The following is an 18,312-nucleotide window of genomic DNA, read 5'->3' as shown; positions in this document are numbered from 1 at the left end:
TTGGAGGTGACTTCCATTGAAATCAATGGGTACCAGTCGCCTAGAATTTGGATAAAAGTAGTACAGGAACCTTTTCTGAAGTCGGAGCGACTTCAGTAGTGTGCATTAAGACGGCTCTCATTCATTTACATTGATTTTTACATGTAGCGCGACTTGAGGCGACTAGGGGCGACCTGAAGTTGGATCTGAGTTGCCCCTGTGTGAACCGGCTCTTAATAGCCATTCAAACTCCTTTGTGTCAACTTGTGCGCATGTTATCAGGCCAAAATCACAAGGGTAAACTTTTGATCAGGGTAATTTGGGTAGTTTCTGAAAGAAATGTCTTTGTGTTATCATTCATATTCTCTGAAAAATGGCCAAGAAATCATAAATTCTGCCAGGGTATGTAAACTTATAAACAAGACTGTATATATAGTATAGTATTATAGTCTGGCCACTATGGTCTTCTTATACAAAGCACTTTATTTGTTATTTTCAGTTTTTTTGGATCTTAGCTCTTCAAGCTAAGTGCATTATTCAAAGACAAAACCTATCTGCGAATTACAACTGAGCTTTCATTTTAAATTTCTTGACAATAATGCCATGTACACACGACCGGACTTTCCGGCAGAATAGGACAGACGGAATAATTCCGGATATTCCGATTGTGTGTGGGATAATCTGATCATCTTTCTTTAAAAAAATTCAGACGGACCTAGAAAAAGAACATGTTTCAAATCTGTCCGACGGACCAAATACGATGCAAGGGCAGCTATTGGCTACTGGCTATTGAACTTCCTTTTCTAGTCCCGTCGTATGTCATCAAGTTCAAAATGAACTTTAGTCCGTTCGTGTGTGGGCAAGTCTGTTCTCTCGGAAGTCCGTTGTAACTCGTCAAAACTTTTCTGCTGGAAAGTCCAGTCGTGTGTACGTGGCATAAGGCCTCATGCACACTGAGGGTTTTTTCTGTTGCCCTTAGGGGTGTGCTTCCTATACTATTATATGCTCTGCATCATTCCTGTTTGGATCCCTAAACAATGTTTTCTTAGAAGCGGCTCGCTTAAGCCTCGTACGCACCATCGGATTTTCCTGCCGGGAATTGTGTGATGACAGACGGTTGGCAGAAAATCCGACCGTTTGTACACTCCATCGGACAATTGTTGTCAGATTTGGGTAGTTTCTGTTGTCGGATTTTCCTATTGTGTGTACACAAGTCCATCATACAAAAGTAAAGAAATACAAACATGCATGCACGGAACCAAGGACGAGCCGGAAACGGTGGGTCTTGCAAACTAGCGTTGTAATGGAGAATTAACATTTCGTGACGTGGCAAATTATGAAATTTCAAAATGCAGCGCACATTCTCTTCTTCTTTAATGGGATAGTCATGAAGCAGCTTTGATGGTGATACTGACGAGTTCTGCCAAACGTATTTAAAATGGCTTTATTTTTTCTAGTGCTACCAAGAATAATATTATATATATATATATATATATATATATATATATATATATATATATATATATATATATATATAAGAACCAAATGCAGGTGGGATTTTTTTTCAGTGCAGAATTTAACAAAAGAGAATCATATATATAAAAAGCAATTTTTATTTTCCCATAATAAAATTTCACACAAGCATGTGTTACAAGAAATATATCCTGATATACAAAAATTACAAAACAATGGCTGGCCCTTTAAAGTGGAAATATTTTTGAGGTACTTGATTATCCCGACATGTTTCGCAATAGCTTCTTCGGGGGATATACAAGCTAATAGTAACAGAAACATAAGGTTATTTTAGGTCAACACAGCCATTTAGAATATATTCAATACATATTTAAAATCATAGAACAATTAGGTATGAGTCTCCAGAATCAAAGCCTCAAGAGGGCGCTTACCCTCCCTCCAAATCCACCGTCCAGTGCAAAAACACCAATCTAGATGTCATTAGAGGTGTGAAGATCCACCTGATCATCAGCTGATGAAAGGAATGGCTCGGGAGGGCATAGATAGGAGCCAGTCTGGGCAGTAGAAAGAAATACTAAGTATATTTCAAATTTATACAACTATAAGTTTTCTTTACAATAAATAATTTAATTGAATATTCCATTTAATGATAAATCAAGGAAATAAGGGGGGGAAGGGAAGGGGAAAGGGGGAAAAGGGGGGGAGGGAAAAAGGGGGGGGGAACCAAAAGACGCTATCAAGCCTCTAGAAAGTATATTTCTCAAAAAAATATATATATGGTATAAAGGATCTATCATAATATACTTAACATAGGCTCATATCGCATAAAGAGGAGATCAGAATGATCTCAATAATTCAGTCAAAAAGGATAATCAAAGTAGTACTTACTAATGCAAATGATGCTATTAAAAGGCCATTCAGGATACAAATAGGGTATCAAACCGGTATGCTTAAACAGAGTTTCAATGCACACAAGTTACGGTGTATTATTACTGCAATGCAGCTCAACACCCACGGACCAGCAACTCTTTCGCTGGGTGCCTATGAATATAAAAAGAATATAGTATGTAATAATATACAAAAAGTGAGTAGATCGGGGTATGGAGCAGGTGCAGTTTTCTATTAGAAGGAACTTACAATGAACCGCAAGCCGCATGTGGAGATGCCTCAGCGCTTCCGCCAGTGCATCTGGCCAAATAGAGCCAGTCTAAGTACTCCCATCCATCAAGCCGGCGTCTGACGTCACCGGCTGGACGCGGACACGTGCGATGGTACAGCGCATGTCCAAGGGGGGAAGGAGCAGGAAGGAGAACTACGATACCCATAAGGCCAATAGAATAATAATGAACCTTCCGTAGTCAGATGACAAGGGTCACTGAGTACCTGGGCAATGCGTAGCTAAGATGAAAAAGGCAGAAGCCGCATCCTCCTACCCGATCTCCCCAACTAACACAATTCTGACGCCGTCATACTAGCGGGCGCCCTGGTAGGATTACTCCCATTCAGAAGCGCCCTGGGTGTCCGTATGACCACCCAAAATGCCAAAATCCATCAACTGAATAATCAAGGGAGAGAATAGCATCCTTTGCAACAATATCAGGACTGGTGGACAAATTCCAAAAAATGGAACGGGGGGGGGCTTCGCTTCCCAGAGGCAACAAGCTCATAGGTCAGGGGAGGGACCACAGACATTCTGACCATGGAGCTGATCGTCAAGGGCCAAGAGTATGGAGAATCATACCAAAAAGCATTTCTAGTAACATACATTTAAATGGTTATTTAATCGGTTATTTTACAATTTATCCAGTAATTGTTATGAATTAGACAAATAGCATCAAAAACAAAAAAAGGGGGGGGGGAGGGGAAAGAAGAAAACACACAATAACAAAAGAGGGAGATAGCACACATTTTGTCTCCCCATTTAACCCCCAAGAACCCCATACCACCAACCCCACCTAGGCGATCAAATGGAGGTGCTAAAGGGTAATAAGTATCTAGAGAATCAAGATAAACTTTATAAAAAGGATCTGTAACTCAAGTTCTCATTAAAACCCGGGAATCGCGTGGCTCTCAAATTAAATATCCATCTTGCCTCAAGCTGAAGCAGTGTTTTATCAACACTGCCTCCCCTCGAGGACAGCGGGACATGGTCCAGGGCTATAAACCGGATAAAGTCTGGATTAAATGCGTGATAGGTACCGATGTGTCTGCCTATAGCTGTGACAATTTTTTTATTTTGTATAGGTTTAATGTGGTCCCTCACACGGACAGAGAAGGGTCTCTTAGTTTTTCCCACGTAGAATCCCCCACAACGGCACTGTGCCAAATACACAATGCCCGGTGTGGAGCACACCACGTGGGATTTATACAGGAACCACTTACCATCGGGTAATTGACATTTTGCTGAATTCATCATGAATGGACACATGTCACAATGTCCACACGAATAAGTTCCCAATAGTTTTGGATTAATACTAGTTTCACTGGAAAAATGACTATGGACTAGGCGATCTTTCAAAGATGGTGCTTGTTTATAAGTTATTTCTGGGTGATTTTTTATATGTTTATTAATTTGGGGATCTGCCATTAAAAGAGGCCAAAATCTGTGTAGAATATCCCTAAAGCCTTTATGTTGATTAGAGTATCTTGTAATTAATTTGACAGTGTTACTGTCTTCACGTAATTGAGATGGAAAAATTAAAGAATTCCTATTTTTTGCCTTCACTTTATTGTATGCTCTCTTTAAACAAGTATGACTATATCCACGAATTTTGAGTCTATTGTAAAGATCATTCGCTGCTAGTCGATAGTCAGTTTCACTGCTACAATTATGTTTAATTCTTAAATATTGGCTATATGGGATACTTCTCACTAGTGATTCAGGATGGAAACTCTTCGCATGGAGTATTGTATTCCCAGCTGTGGGCTTTCTAAAAAGTGAAGAGGTAAGAGTATCATCAGGGTTAATCTTAATCTTTAGATCAAGGAACTCGATCTGTTCTCGACTATATTTATATGTGAAGTGGAGATTAAAATCATTAATAGAAATAAGTTGGAAATTTTTTTTTAACTGGAGTTCAGTACCGGACCAAAAAATCAACACATTGTCCAGGTATCTATACCATGCTATAATCAGGTCAAGAAAAGGGTTAAGGTCATCACGTGCAAAAACGTCCTTTTCCCACCCCCCGGTACAGGTTGGCATACGATGGGGCACATTTAGTCCCCATCGCAACCCCCTGCACCTGGAGGTAGTGGGTTTGATTGAACTGAAAAACGTTGTTTCCAAGGACGTACTCTAATGCCGCATACACACGGTCGGAGAATCCGTCAGAATGCGTCTTATCAGACCGTGTCGTCAGATAATCCCACTGTGCGTGGTATGCATCGGACTGATTCCGTCCGAATCTCCATCTGACCCAATTTTCCAACATGTTGGAAATATTTCCCGACCAACTGGGCCAGTCGGATGTAATCCGATCATGTGTAGAGAATTTTGATCGGACCAAGTGCCACGCATGCTCAGATCAAATTCCTACATCAAAGCTATTGGCTACTAGCCTGAATCTAGTCCCATCGTAACGAAATTACATCATCACGTTCTGAAAGATTGGATTTTTCGACAACTTAGTTGGACCGTGTGTATGCAACAGTTTCGGACAAGATCCGATGGACAAAATCCAAAGGAGAAAATCCGACGGATTTGGTTGTCGAAATCTCCGACCGTGTGTACAGGGGCTTAGAGTTCAATAACAAAGTCATTGTATTTACTAAAAGAAGGACCTCTTTGGTTAAGGTATGATCGCACAACTTCAACCCCTTTATGGTGGGGGATTGCGTTGTACAAGCATTCCACGTCAATTGATACAAGCCAAGAATTTGGAGGTAGGGATATATCATCAATAGTTCTCAACAAATCGATAGTGTCTTTAATATACCAAAAGAGGGAAATGACATGGGTACGTAGATAATTGTCAATTAGAGAACTAGCATTCTCTGTAAGACTTTGGCAACTGGAAATAATTGGTCGTCCAGGGGGTTCCGCTATTATTAATAAGAACACATGGGAATTCCTTAACATTAAAGACCCTAAAACTCCAACATTCTATGCACTCCCCAAAGTTCATAAATCCATGACAGAACCCCCTGGACGACCAATTATTTCCAGTTGCCAAAGTCTTACAGAGAATGCTAGTTCTCTAATTGACAATTATCTACGTCCCCATGTCATTTCCCTCTTTTGGTATATTAAAGACACTATCGATTTGTTCAGAACTATTGATGATATATCCCTACCTTCAAATTCTTGGCTTGTATCAATTGACGTGGAATGCTTGTACAACGCAATCCCCCACCATAAAGGGGTTGAAGTTGTGCGATCATACCTTAACCAAAGAGGTCCTTCTTTTAGTAAATACAATGACTTTGTAATTGAACTCTTAAGCCCCGTACACACGAGAGGACTTATGTCCGACAGACTTCCGAAGGAGTTCCGTCGGAGTTCTGCCGGAGTTCCGACGGAGTTCTGACGGACTTTTCGGCGGAGCGGACTTGGCCACACACAATCACACTAAACTCCGACGGATTCGAACGTGATGACGTACGACTGAATTCGAATACGGAAGTTCATAGCCAGTAGCCAATAGCTGCCCTAGCGTCGGTTTTAGTCCGTCGGAATAGCATACACACGAGCAGAGTTTTCGAAGGGACCGGGTCCGGCGGAGTTCCGTCGGGAAAATTTGAAGCATGTTCCATATTCTAAAGTCCTTCGGACTTTGGCGAGTCAAAAGTCCGTTGCAGCCCACACACGATCGAATAGTCTGACGGACTCAGTCCGTCGGACTTTGGATGTTGAAAAGTCCGCTCGTGTGTACGCGGCATAAGAGTACGTCCTTGGACACAACGTTTTTCAGTTCAATCAAACCCACTACCTCCAGGTGCAGGGGGTTGCGATGGGGACTAAATGTGCCCCATCGTATGCCAACCTGTACCTGGGGGGGTGGGAAAAGGACGTTTTTGCATGTGATGACCTTAACCCTTTTCTTGGCCTCATTATAGCATGGTATAGATACCTGGACGATGTGTTGATTTTTTGGTCCGGTACTGAACTCCAATTAAAAAAACATTTCCAACTTATTTCTATTAATGATTTTAATCTCCACTTCACATATAAATATAGTCGAGAACAGATCGAGTTCCTTGATCTAATGATTAAGATTAACCCTGATGATACTCTTACCTCTTCACTTTTTAGAAAGCCCACAGCTGGGAATACAATACTCCATGCGAAGAGTTTCCATCCTGAATCACTAGTGAGAAGTATCCCATATAGCCAATATTTAAGAATTAAACGTAATTGTAGCAGTGAAACTGACTATCAACTAGCAGCGAATGATCTTTACAATAGACTCAAAATTCGTAGATATAGTCATACTTGTTTAACCACTTACAGACTGGACCATTTTGCTGGTCAAAGACCAGACCACTTTTTGTGATTCGGCACTGCGTTGCTTTAACTGACAATTGCGCGGTCGTGTGACGTGGCTCCCAAACAAAATTGACGTCCTTTTTTTTCCCACGAATGGCAGGGCGGCATTGAAGATTGGACGTACCTGTACGCCAATATGCCTGCCCGTGCCATTCTGTCGGCGTGCGCTGGTCGGGAACTGGTTAAAGAGAGCATACAATAAAGTGAAGGCAAAAAATAGGAATTCTTTAATTTTTCCATCTCAATTACGTGAAGACAGTAACACTGTCAAATTAATTACAAGATACTCTAATCAACATAAAGGCTTTAGGGATATTCTACACAGATTTTGGCCTCTTTTAATGGCAGATCCCAAAATTAATAAACATATAAAAAATCACCCAGAAATAACTTATAAACGAGCACCATCTTTGAAAGATTGCCTAGTCCATAGTCATTTTTCCACTGAAACTAGTATTAATCCAAAACAATTTGGAACTTATTCGTGTGGACATTGTGACATGTGTCCATTCATGATGAATTCAGCAAAATGTAAATTACCCGATCGTAAGTGGTTCCTGTATAAATCCCACGTGGTGTGCTCCATACCGGGCATTGTGTATTGGGCACAGTGCCGTTGTGGGGGATTCTACGTGGGAAAAACTAAGAGACCCTTCTCTGTCCGTGTGAGGGACCACATTAAACCTATACAAAATAAAATAAAAATTGTCACAGCTATAGGCAGACACATCGGTGCCTATCACGCATTTAATCCAGACTTTATCCGGTTTATAGCCCTGGACCATGTCCCGCTGTCCTCGAGGGGAGGCAGTGTAGATAAAACACTGCTTCAGCTTGAGGCAAGATGGATATTTAATTTGAGAGCCACACGATTCCCGGGTTTTAATGAGAACTTGAGTTACAGATCCTTTTTATAAAGTTTATCTTGATTCTCTAGATACTTATTTCCCCTTAGCACCTCCATTTGATCGCTTAGGTGGGGTCGGTGGTATGGGGTTCTTGGGGGTTAAATGGGGAGACAAAATGTGTGCTATCTCCCTCTTTTGTTATTGTGTGTTTTCTTCTTTCCCCTCCTCCCCTCCCCCCCTTTTTTTTTTTGTTTTTGATGCTATTTGTCTAATTCATAACAATTACTGGATAAATTGTAAAATAACCGATTAAATAACAATTTAAATGTATGTTACTACAAATGCTTTTTGGTATGATTCTCCATACTCTTGGCCCTTGACGATAAGCTCCATGGTCAGAATGTCTCTGGTCCCTCCCCTGACCTATGAGCTTGTTGCCTCTGGGAAGCGAAGCCCCCCCCGTTCCATTTTTTGGAATTTGTCCACCAGTCCCGATATTGTTGCAAAGGATGCTATTCTCTCCCTTGATTATTCAGTTGATGGATTTTGGCATTTTGGGTGGTCATACGGACACCCAGGGCGCTTCTGAATGGGAGTAATCCCACCAGGGTGCCCGCTAGTATGACGGCGTCAGAATTGTGTTCGTTGGGGAGATCGGGTAGGAGGATGCGGCTTCTGCCTTTTTCATCTTAGCTGCGCATTGCCCAGGTACTCAGTGACCCTTGTCATCTGACTACGGAAGGTTCATTATTATTCTATTGGCCTTATGGGTATCGTAGTTCTCCTTCCTGCTCCTTCCCCCCTTGGACATGCGCTGTACCGTCGCACGTGTCCGCGTCCAGCCGGTGACGTCAGACGCCGGCTTGATGGATGGGAGTACTTAGACTGGCTCTATTTAGCCAGATGCACTGGCGGAATCGCTGAGGCATCTCCACATGCGGCTTGCGGTTCATTGTAAGTTCCTTCTAATTGAAAACTGCACCTGCTCCATACCCCGATCTACTCACTTTTTGTATATTATTACATACTATATTCTTTTTATATTTATAGGCACCCAGCGAAAGAGTTGCTGGTCCGTGGGTGTTGAGCTGCATTGCAGTAATAATACACCGTAACTTGTGTGCATTGAAACTCTGTTTAAGCATACAGGTTTGATACCCTATTTGTATCCTGAATGGCATTTTAATAGCATCATTTGCATTAGTAAGTACTACTTTGATTATCCTTTTTGACTGAATTATTGAGATCATTCTGATCTCCTCTTTATGCGATATGAGCCTATATTAAGTATATTATGATAGATCCGTTATACCATATATATATATTTTTTGAGAAATATACTTTCAATATAGAGGCTTGATAGCGTCTTTTGGTTCCCCCCCTCTTTTCCCCTCCCCCCCTTTCCCTCCCCCCCCCCCCCCTTATTTCCTTGATTTATCATTAAATGGGATATTCAATTAAATTATTTATTGTAAAGAAAACTTATAGTCGTATAAATTTGAAATATACTTAGTATTTCTTTCTACTGCCCAGACTGGCTCCTATCTATGCCCTCCCGAGCCATTCCTTTCATCAGCTGATGATCAGGTGGACCTGCACACCTCTAATGACATCTAGATTGGTGTTTTTGCACTGGACGGTGGATTTGGAGGGAGGGTAAGCGCCCCCTTGAGGCTTTGATTCTGGAGACTCATACCTAATTGTTCTATGATTTTAAATATGTATTGAATATATTCTAAATGGCTGTGTTGACCTAAAATAACCTTATGTTTCTGTTACTATTAGCTTGTATATCCCCCGAAGAAGCTATTGCGAAACATGTCGGGATAATCAAGTACCTCAAAAATATTTCCACTTTAAAGGACCAGCCATTGTTTTGTAATTTTTGTATATCAGGATATATTTCTTGTAACACATGCTTGTGTGAAATTTTATTATGAGAAAATAAAAATAGCTTTTTATATATCTGATTCTCTTTTGTTAAATTCTGCACCGAAAAAAAATCCCACCTGCATTTGGTTCTTCTATTTATTAAATACTCTAATTGTAATTAGGTGCCTTCAACTTTGGTGCTGGTGGAAGCTTGAACCAAACCCCACAATATATATATATATATATATATATATATATATATATATGTATATATTGTATATATATTGCCAAGTTACCACAACACCATTATCCTTCAAGACACGGACGCCAGGTAAGAGGGGAACCAAAAGCTGCAGGAATGGAGGGGAGAAGTAATAAACATTGCATAGCAAACTGAAATGTCCTATTTGAAATAGATTGCCTGTTTGTGCCGTGCGAAGTGAAAACATCTTCAGGTAAGGCATACTCCTAAAACTGCTATCTCCAGCACTGTCAGAGACTATAGCACAAATGTCTCTCTTTCAGTTTCTCAGAACACCGTGAGTTCTCCCAGAGACCAGCCACACAATATAAGGTGAGAGTTAGGTAAGTAGGTAATGAAGGCATTAAAAAGAGAGCATTGGGCTAATCAAATATAACATTTTTGCAGCCCTCACTGCCGAGACTGTTCCTCAAGATGGTTAGACAGAAGCCCGAGCTCAGCTACAACCCATTCAAAGTCCCGCCAAGAGAGCAGGCAAAGTGTGGAAGAGACACAAGCTGAGGAGGATACAGGAGACCAATGTCTAGGATGCGGTCTCAGGGCGTTACCTAGAAATGTTTTATGTCGGGCATGCCTATTCGAAGCTGCAACAAAGAAGCAGAAAAGGCAGAAATGGTTTCATTAATCAAGCGAACAGTAAGAGAATCCCTCAAGGAAGTATCAGGCAAAGCGACACCTTCTGGGACAGTGGCCAGCCCACCATTGGTGCAAAGAGATGCCCCAAAACAACCATCACGAGAATCAGACTAAGAGGATGCAGCCCCGATGGGAGGGACCACTATTAGTGGACGCAGCTGTCATCAGACTAGCTAGGCACGTTACACTGCCAATGGATGATGCAGTCTCCTTTAAGGACATATCAGATAGGAAAATAGACACAGAGCTGAAAAAGGTCTATACGACTACAGGGAGTGCCTGCAGGCCAGCGTTGGCACTAACGTCAGTAGCCAAAGCCATAACAATTTTGGCAAAAAATGGGGAGACAGAGTTGGCAGCAAGCGCGGAAAACATGGCTGTAACGAAGATACTAAACTAAATTAAGACGGCAGGAGACTTCGTAGGCGAAGCGGCGATCAATATGTTGCAGACTTCGGCCAGAATAATACTGTCTTCCATAATGGCAAGGAGAGCGTTATGGCTCAAGCCATGGACAGCAGATGGGTCATCAAAAACCAATTGGTGCCGTATTCCTTTTGATGGGAAGGCCTTATTCGGTAGCAAACTAGAAATCGGCTATCTCGAAGGTGACGGGGGGCAAATCAGGGTTGATTCCGCAGGACCAGAAACCCAGACCCCAACGTCAACCAGAGAGAAGGCAATTCCCAAATAAACAAGGGGACAGAAGATTGTTTGGAACAAACAGAAACTTCAGAAGGGGTTGGAAAAGCCCCCAAGCGTCAGTATCACGGGTGAGCAAGGCAAGGCAGAGCACAACGCAGAAGCCCTTTTGAGGGTCCCTCCGTCCAAACCGGGTGCCCGGTTGGGACCCGATTACGCCAATTTGTGTGAGTTTGAACAGAGCAAATCAAAGACCCTTGGGCCATTAGGGTAATCCAGGAGGGCCATCATTGGGAATTTTTGACCCCTCCAGAGCTCCCCCGATTTACCCGTACAAAGCTTCCACAATGCGAACACAAAACACGAATAGTTCTCGAATATGTCCAGTCACTTTTACAGAAAAGAGCGATAGAGCCGGTCCCGAATCAAGAGAGATATCAAGGATTCTATTCTCCTCTTTTCTTAATCAAGAAAAAAAAACAGGTGATTTGAGACCGGTATTAGATCTCTGAGAGTTGAACCAGTACAAAAGGGTCCAATTCGAATGGAATCCCTACAAACGGTCATACAAGCCATCATACAGGAGGAATGGATGTTGTCCCTGGACTTGAAGGACGCGTATCTGCATGTCCCAGTCCATTAACAGTACCACAAATACTTGCGCTTTGCAATACTGGAATACCACTTTCAGTTTGTATGCTTACTATTTGGCCTGGCAACATCACCGAGAACGCTCTCCAAGTTATTACTCCCAGCCATAGCCAACTTGTGGCAGCAAGGCTTGCGGGTGTTCCATTATCTGGACGACGTCCTCTTAGTAGCCCGCAGGCATCAAGAGTTAATAAAACATTGGGAGATGCTAGTCAGAACGTTGTCAGATTAGGTTGGATCATCAATTGGCAGAAAAGTCAACCAATACCCACACAGAGAATGCTATTCTTTGGAGCTTTTCTAGATACCGAAAAGAATACAGTCGAACTTCCTCCGGAGAAAGCAGCAGCATTAATCTCCTGACTGGAGAAAACAGTAACCCAGTCATACCTCTTGGCTTCTCACTGTCTCAGGGTGCTAGGTTCATTAGCAGCCACGATCCCAATGGTGAAATGGGCCCATTGGCAAATGAGAACATTTCAGGTGAGATTCTTAAGACAGTGGAAGGGCAGATCCACACAACAGCAAATCAGACTGTCACCGTTCGTGAAACACTCCCTCAATTGGTGGCGGAAACCGGCCAACTTGGCAAACTGTCACCAACTCAATCCACAGACACCAATAGTGGTAACTTCGGATGCATCGGCAATGGGCTGGGGAGCACGCTGCAATGGATACCTAGCCCAGGGTCGATGGAGAACCAGAGGGAGAGAGGTCTCCAACATAATAGAGCTAAGAGCAGCCTTCCAGGCACGTCGTACGTGCCCCTGGACGACGTAATTCTATTACAAAACGCGTAGGGAAGAGCGACGCACTGACGTCACCTCTTGTCTACTGCTGGAGATCCAGGAGGGACGGGTTTGTTCTTGTGCATCCGGCCAGCGCACTCGACTTAGGGCTCGTGCTTTCTACATTCTTGTAAGTGCAATTGTCTTTTAATTTCTCAATAAATCGTGGGTTTTATGCTATTTGGAGCCTCTCATCTCTTTTATGTAATACATCATCGGGCTTGAGTCTATCGGAGGTGGATTGAGGAGTATGGGGGTATTACAACATGGAGTTCGCTGTTCGGGGGACACCTACAGGAAGGCCTGAGTACTGAGAGGGATATATATCCATCAAAGCTTTCTGTGACATCATGTTAGGGGACGTCATAGACCTCTGGTAAGAAGCTATTCTATTCACTCTGGTGGTGGAATATCACAACCAGCTGATCACTGGAAGATTCCTTTGGTGGCTGATGGACATTTTTGAATTCTGGTGGCTAAAGTGTGACTATTAACCCTTAGTCCTGCACAGGTGGATAAGAACTTTTCTATATGTTTAGAGACGATTTCTTTTTAATATTTTCGATTTTTTAATTTTTCACACATCATTTGTTTAGATCTAATAAGAGGCGATCTAGCGTCTCTCACTTCATTGTTATTCACTTTATTGCTAAATGTGTGATATGGGTCATAAGATTAACGTTTGATCCCTATGGTTCACGCACATGTGATTTATATGGTGGTATATTTATTTAGGTCACTATTGTGATGATGTAGTGTGGTTTGTATGGGGATTGTGTCACATACGGTTCTTGGATATTTCACACTACTAATATATACGATTTGGTTATATTCATAGGTTAGCGCAATTCTTTTATTTTCCATATATTTTTCACTGTATGTTTGTTTTACAGTAGAGTTGCAGCTTCTAATAGGTCTTTTTAGAGAACCTATACTTCCAGTTTTTGTGCACCGTGTGTGCACCTACCGTAGCGCAGTTTCTTTTTTTTCCTAATTCCTCACACATTCTCCTTCAATCCACATCCATCTCCCTTAACTTATTTGCCGTGAGACACCCAAATGCCTCAGCTGCATCTGGGTCCATCCTGATGGCATTAGTGGCCTCGCTGAGGAATTTCTCAAGATTTCTCAAGATTTTATTTAAGTAGTCTCGACTTTTGACCTTCCATAGACAGGGCAGCTCCCGCTACATGTCAATGAAGCGTGGCAAAAAATCTGGCAATGTAAATTTATCAACCATGATAAAGAATCAGATGTCTGCAAAACAGAACACAAGATAAAGCAATGTCTAGCATAACTCATAAACTGGTCCCAATATAGGCCTCAATCTAAGCAGTATTGGCCACAAACCACCTATACCCTAATTTCCATTTGTACTTTCTTTTCTGTCTCCTTTCATGCCATGACAATTGTTCGTCCACTCCCAGATCTTTCCTACGGCCATTACATCGACCGTGTATTATGGCTTTATATACACTGAGCATGCGTAAAACTCTTCTCTCTCCGCTCTCGTGCGTCATGACGCTGGGGCATGACCAGCTCTCTTCTGCATGCTACACACACGGCGGAACATTCGGAAGAGACAACATGGCGGATTCTGCAAATTTTAGGCAGCCCCGCTATGGTGGAGGTTATAGGAGGCACAAAGCCAACCCCATGAGCAAGGGTGAGATGGTGGAGGTGGTGTGCATCCTTGAGAAGCAGGACTACGACTGCACGATGCACAACTACGAAAGGCTGAACAGCTTTCTAATTTTGGAGAAGGTCATCGCTGTTTTGCAGGGAGAATTTTTAGTACAATGAACGAAGGACCAAATCAGAAAGCGATGGTCTAAAGCACAGCGAGCAGGACCAGATGGAGTCCATCCATTATATAATCAAAAAAAGTAAGCAATATTTGTATCTAACCAATATGTATATGTGTAAATTAGCTGTCTGTATATGTGCTTTCTCCAAGTAGGTCTCGATAAATCGAGATAATGTTTTTTCTAATCTTTGTCTGAATTTGCATTTTAAAGATGACATTAAATATAAAGCAGATATGACATTTTTTTAATTTTTATAAGTTTTGCCATGTGTTTATTTTTTAAACTATTTTTTTCTCTTTTTTCAACAGGGAGGCACAAAAAAAATGAGGCTACAGACAAGCCACAAGAGGGGACGAAGGGAGGCTACCCTTGCATGGGCTTAAGCCGGGAACTTAAGAGGTAAAGAACACTTTCTGGTTGCTACCTGGCTCATCAGTGCCCATTAACGCAGCCTTGCCAGTGTAGACATGGGTCGAGTAGATGCCCTGTGGATCACAGTCAAACAGAGTCACACCTGCTAGAATGATCATCACATACCTCCTATCCCACAGGAGACAAGAGGGGTAGGGGGCAACTGCAGGAGTATTTCAATGTGTTGCCCTCTGTAAAATTACATCACCTTCCATTTTCGATGCATATTTCACTGAAAAAAAAACACAGTGCAGCATGGTGGAGTCCACTAGCCAGGAGCAAACATTGTCATCATACCAAGCGCAAGGTTGGTCAACTAATGCAGCTAAATGGATGCTAGAAACATGTGACTTGGGGTGGCTTAATGAATGGCGTATTGTTTTTCTTTAGAGGAAAGTGAGTGTGGTCAGCTCAACCAGGATGTTGGTTTTGAGGCGTGGGATCTGAAATCTGGACCCAGCAGAGACCTTGCACTTCACCTTGCAATGACATAACATCCCCCGATGCAAGTCAAACAGAGGGCCAAAGAGACCCAGAAGTGGAAGAAATTATGTGTGAGCCTGTTGTTGCACAAGTAAGTATTCTTTGAATGTGGCTTCAAATGTGTATACATGGTAAGTGTTTAGATATCCAAACCAAATACCCACTCCACACATTAGAAAAGTATGTAGTGCCTTAACATTAGCATGGAAAAGTAAGTGTTGGAAGGAACTGGCAGTGTTGCTAGGTACCCGAGTTTTGTAGACCCAGGCATCAGGGCCAAGATTACAGAGTAGTTGCAGTGTGTACATTCCTATTAGTGTAGGTGTCTAAAGGGCAAGCAGGTTGCAAGCAACAATAGACTGGGTGGGTACGTTTTTTCCAGAAACTGACTAGTAACTTGACCATAATTCACTATGTAGGGCCTCAGCCCCTTGATCATCGTTCTCTTAATACTTTTTTCTCCTCTTACAAGGTCACAAACTTCCAAGATGCACAATTGGCCGAATGAGTGCAGATATGATGCAGTGTTTGAATGATCTTGAGAAAATAAAAGAGGCTGCCACTGCTTTACAGAGAAGAATACATTATTATGTAGACATACTTGCCAAATTTTAAGTTCATCTGACCTGGGCTGAAGCTTTTTGTTCAACTTGTTGGCTCCTGTTTGCACTTTTCATATTTACATTTTTCTAGGACTTTTAAGCCCTGGTTCACATTGATGCTACTTTAAAATTGCGCTACTTCACTTGAAGTAGCATGATTTCTAAATAACAAGGTCAGTGCGATTTCAGGTGCTACTTGATAGACATTTGTGTGGCTTCATGCACAGATGTCTATTAAAGTCGCACTTGAAATTGGCAAAAGTAGTGCAAGAACTACTTTTGCAAAATCGGTGTCGCACAGATTGGAGCAGTGCCATTGTCTCCAGTATAAAAACGACTGTGTGATTTACTAACCTAGAAAATGACAACCACCTGTGCCAAAATCAACAAATATAGAAAACATGACCTGGGAATACATCTTGAGAAGGAGAGTTGGGAAACACTGCCCTAAGTAATGTTAATTGTAATCTTTCTGTGTTTTGAAGAATTGCAAAGCCAAAAATTGAAGATGCCCACAAATTGTGCCTTAAAATTCTTATTACCCTTATGATCCCATGCCTAAAATGTGTGTCTTTCCTTAGTTTGCTAAAGCCCCAAAACACACAGTGTGTCCAACATGTGCTAGCTCCCATCATGGGGTATCAATGGACGTGTTTTGGGGGTGCAACCCCTTCCTCTGACCTACTTTAGTTATGAGGAAGGGGTTTCACCTCCAAAATGTGTCCATTGATACCCCGTGATGGGAGATAGCACATGTTGACACACAGTGTGTTTTGAGGGTTTAGAAAATAACATGTTTGGAACTACACACATTTTCGGCAGGGGATCATAAAGGACATTTGATAGTTATGCCTCTACGTGTACGTGGCTTTTAGAGGGGTGAGATCACCCTATCTGAGGCAACATCCATACAGTCTTGGGATAGTAATGTCTCATTTGGCCTTCACTTTACCAAAGTTGAACTTTGGAAGTTCCTGAGTTTGGGATGCATATCTTATGTTTTCTAACATGCCTGTTTAGCCACAAAAAAAGGCAAAATAATTGCAAACATACCTGTTATACACCAAGATGTTGGTTTGTTTTAAAACCTTAAAATGCACATGTGAATGTGCTTTGGGTAAAATGTTTTTTTACTAAACAATGTGTGGCTTATTATTTCAATGCTCAATACCAGTGTATTAGTCAAGTTGTAATTACAGTGACAATGTGCACTTAAATGTGGGCAACGCTGAAAATTTTTGGGCCTAACAAAAATTAAAGGAGTTGAAAAGGCATAATGTTTTTGAACTTTGTGCATTAGATCCATTAAGAACAAAAACATTATGTGTTTGTAGCAGACCCACAGCACACCATAATAGTTAGCTGAAGAAGAGATTATCACCTCATGTAGCAAATAAGGTACATTTGCAATATTCGAGAAAGTGGGCAAAAAAAAGCCCATTTGTGAACATATTAGACAGATAAGAAGCACAGACAACAGTAGTTCAACTTAAATATGAATTTATGATCTCAAAATTAGATTAGGCATAATCAGCTCCAAATTGCTGCCAAGCCACTGCTCCTCTACCCACAAAATATTCCAGGTATTTTTGTCAGATATCTCTGGCCTCTTGGGAGGGCAATCCAGTACGACCAGTTTCTAGACCCTTCATCACGCCCACAGACGAGCTGCAGCCTCTTCAGCTGGGCCTGACACTGCAGGGTCCTCATCAGTTGGCACTGAGGCAAGGTAGCTGCTAGCATTCCTCCGTAAAAAATTATGGAGGATGCAGCAGCACAATACCACATGGTTTATTTTGTATAATACCAGGTTAATTGGTGTTAAAAACAGCATGAAATGACTGGAGAGGATGCCAAAAGCATTTTCAACCACCCTTTTGGCACAAGAGAGCCTGTATTTGTAGATTCTCTGCTCTGGGGTGAAGTTCCCCATAGGAAACGGCTTCATATGTTCCACCAATGTTCCCCTGATGCAAAGGCCTCATCTGCAACAAAAACAAAATCAAGGCCCTCAACATTGTCCTCTGTAGGTGGCATGTTTAAGGTGCCATTCTGGAGCCGCTTTTAGAACTCTGTCTGCATAATGACTCCTCCATCAGAGTTGTGGCCATTCTTCCCAACATCCAGAAACAAGAACTCATATGTGGCAGACACTACAGCTAGCAGGACTATGCTGAAAAAGCCCTTGTAGTTATTGTAATATGAACCCGAGTTGGGTGGTGGGACAATCCAGACATGTTTTCCATCATCGATAGCACCACCACAGTTCAGAAAATCCCACTGACGCTGTTAAATATGAAATATGAAATATTACGATATTTCAAAGTCTTAAGTATATGTTGAAATCAATCAATTCTTGTGAGACGAAT

Source organism: Lithobates pipiens, unplaced genomic scaffold (assembly GCF_037356315.1).
Source record: "Lithobates pipiens isolate NorthernLeopardFrog02 unplaced genomic scaffold, aLitPip1_a1.2 Scaffold_8, whole genome shotgun sequence".
Classification (NCBI taxonomy): domain Eukaryota; kingdom Metazoa; phylum Chordata; class Amphibia; order Anura; family Ranidae; genus Lithobates; species Lithobates pipiens.
This window is presented reverse-complemented; position numbering follows the sequence as displayed.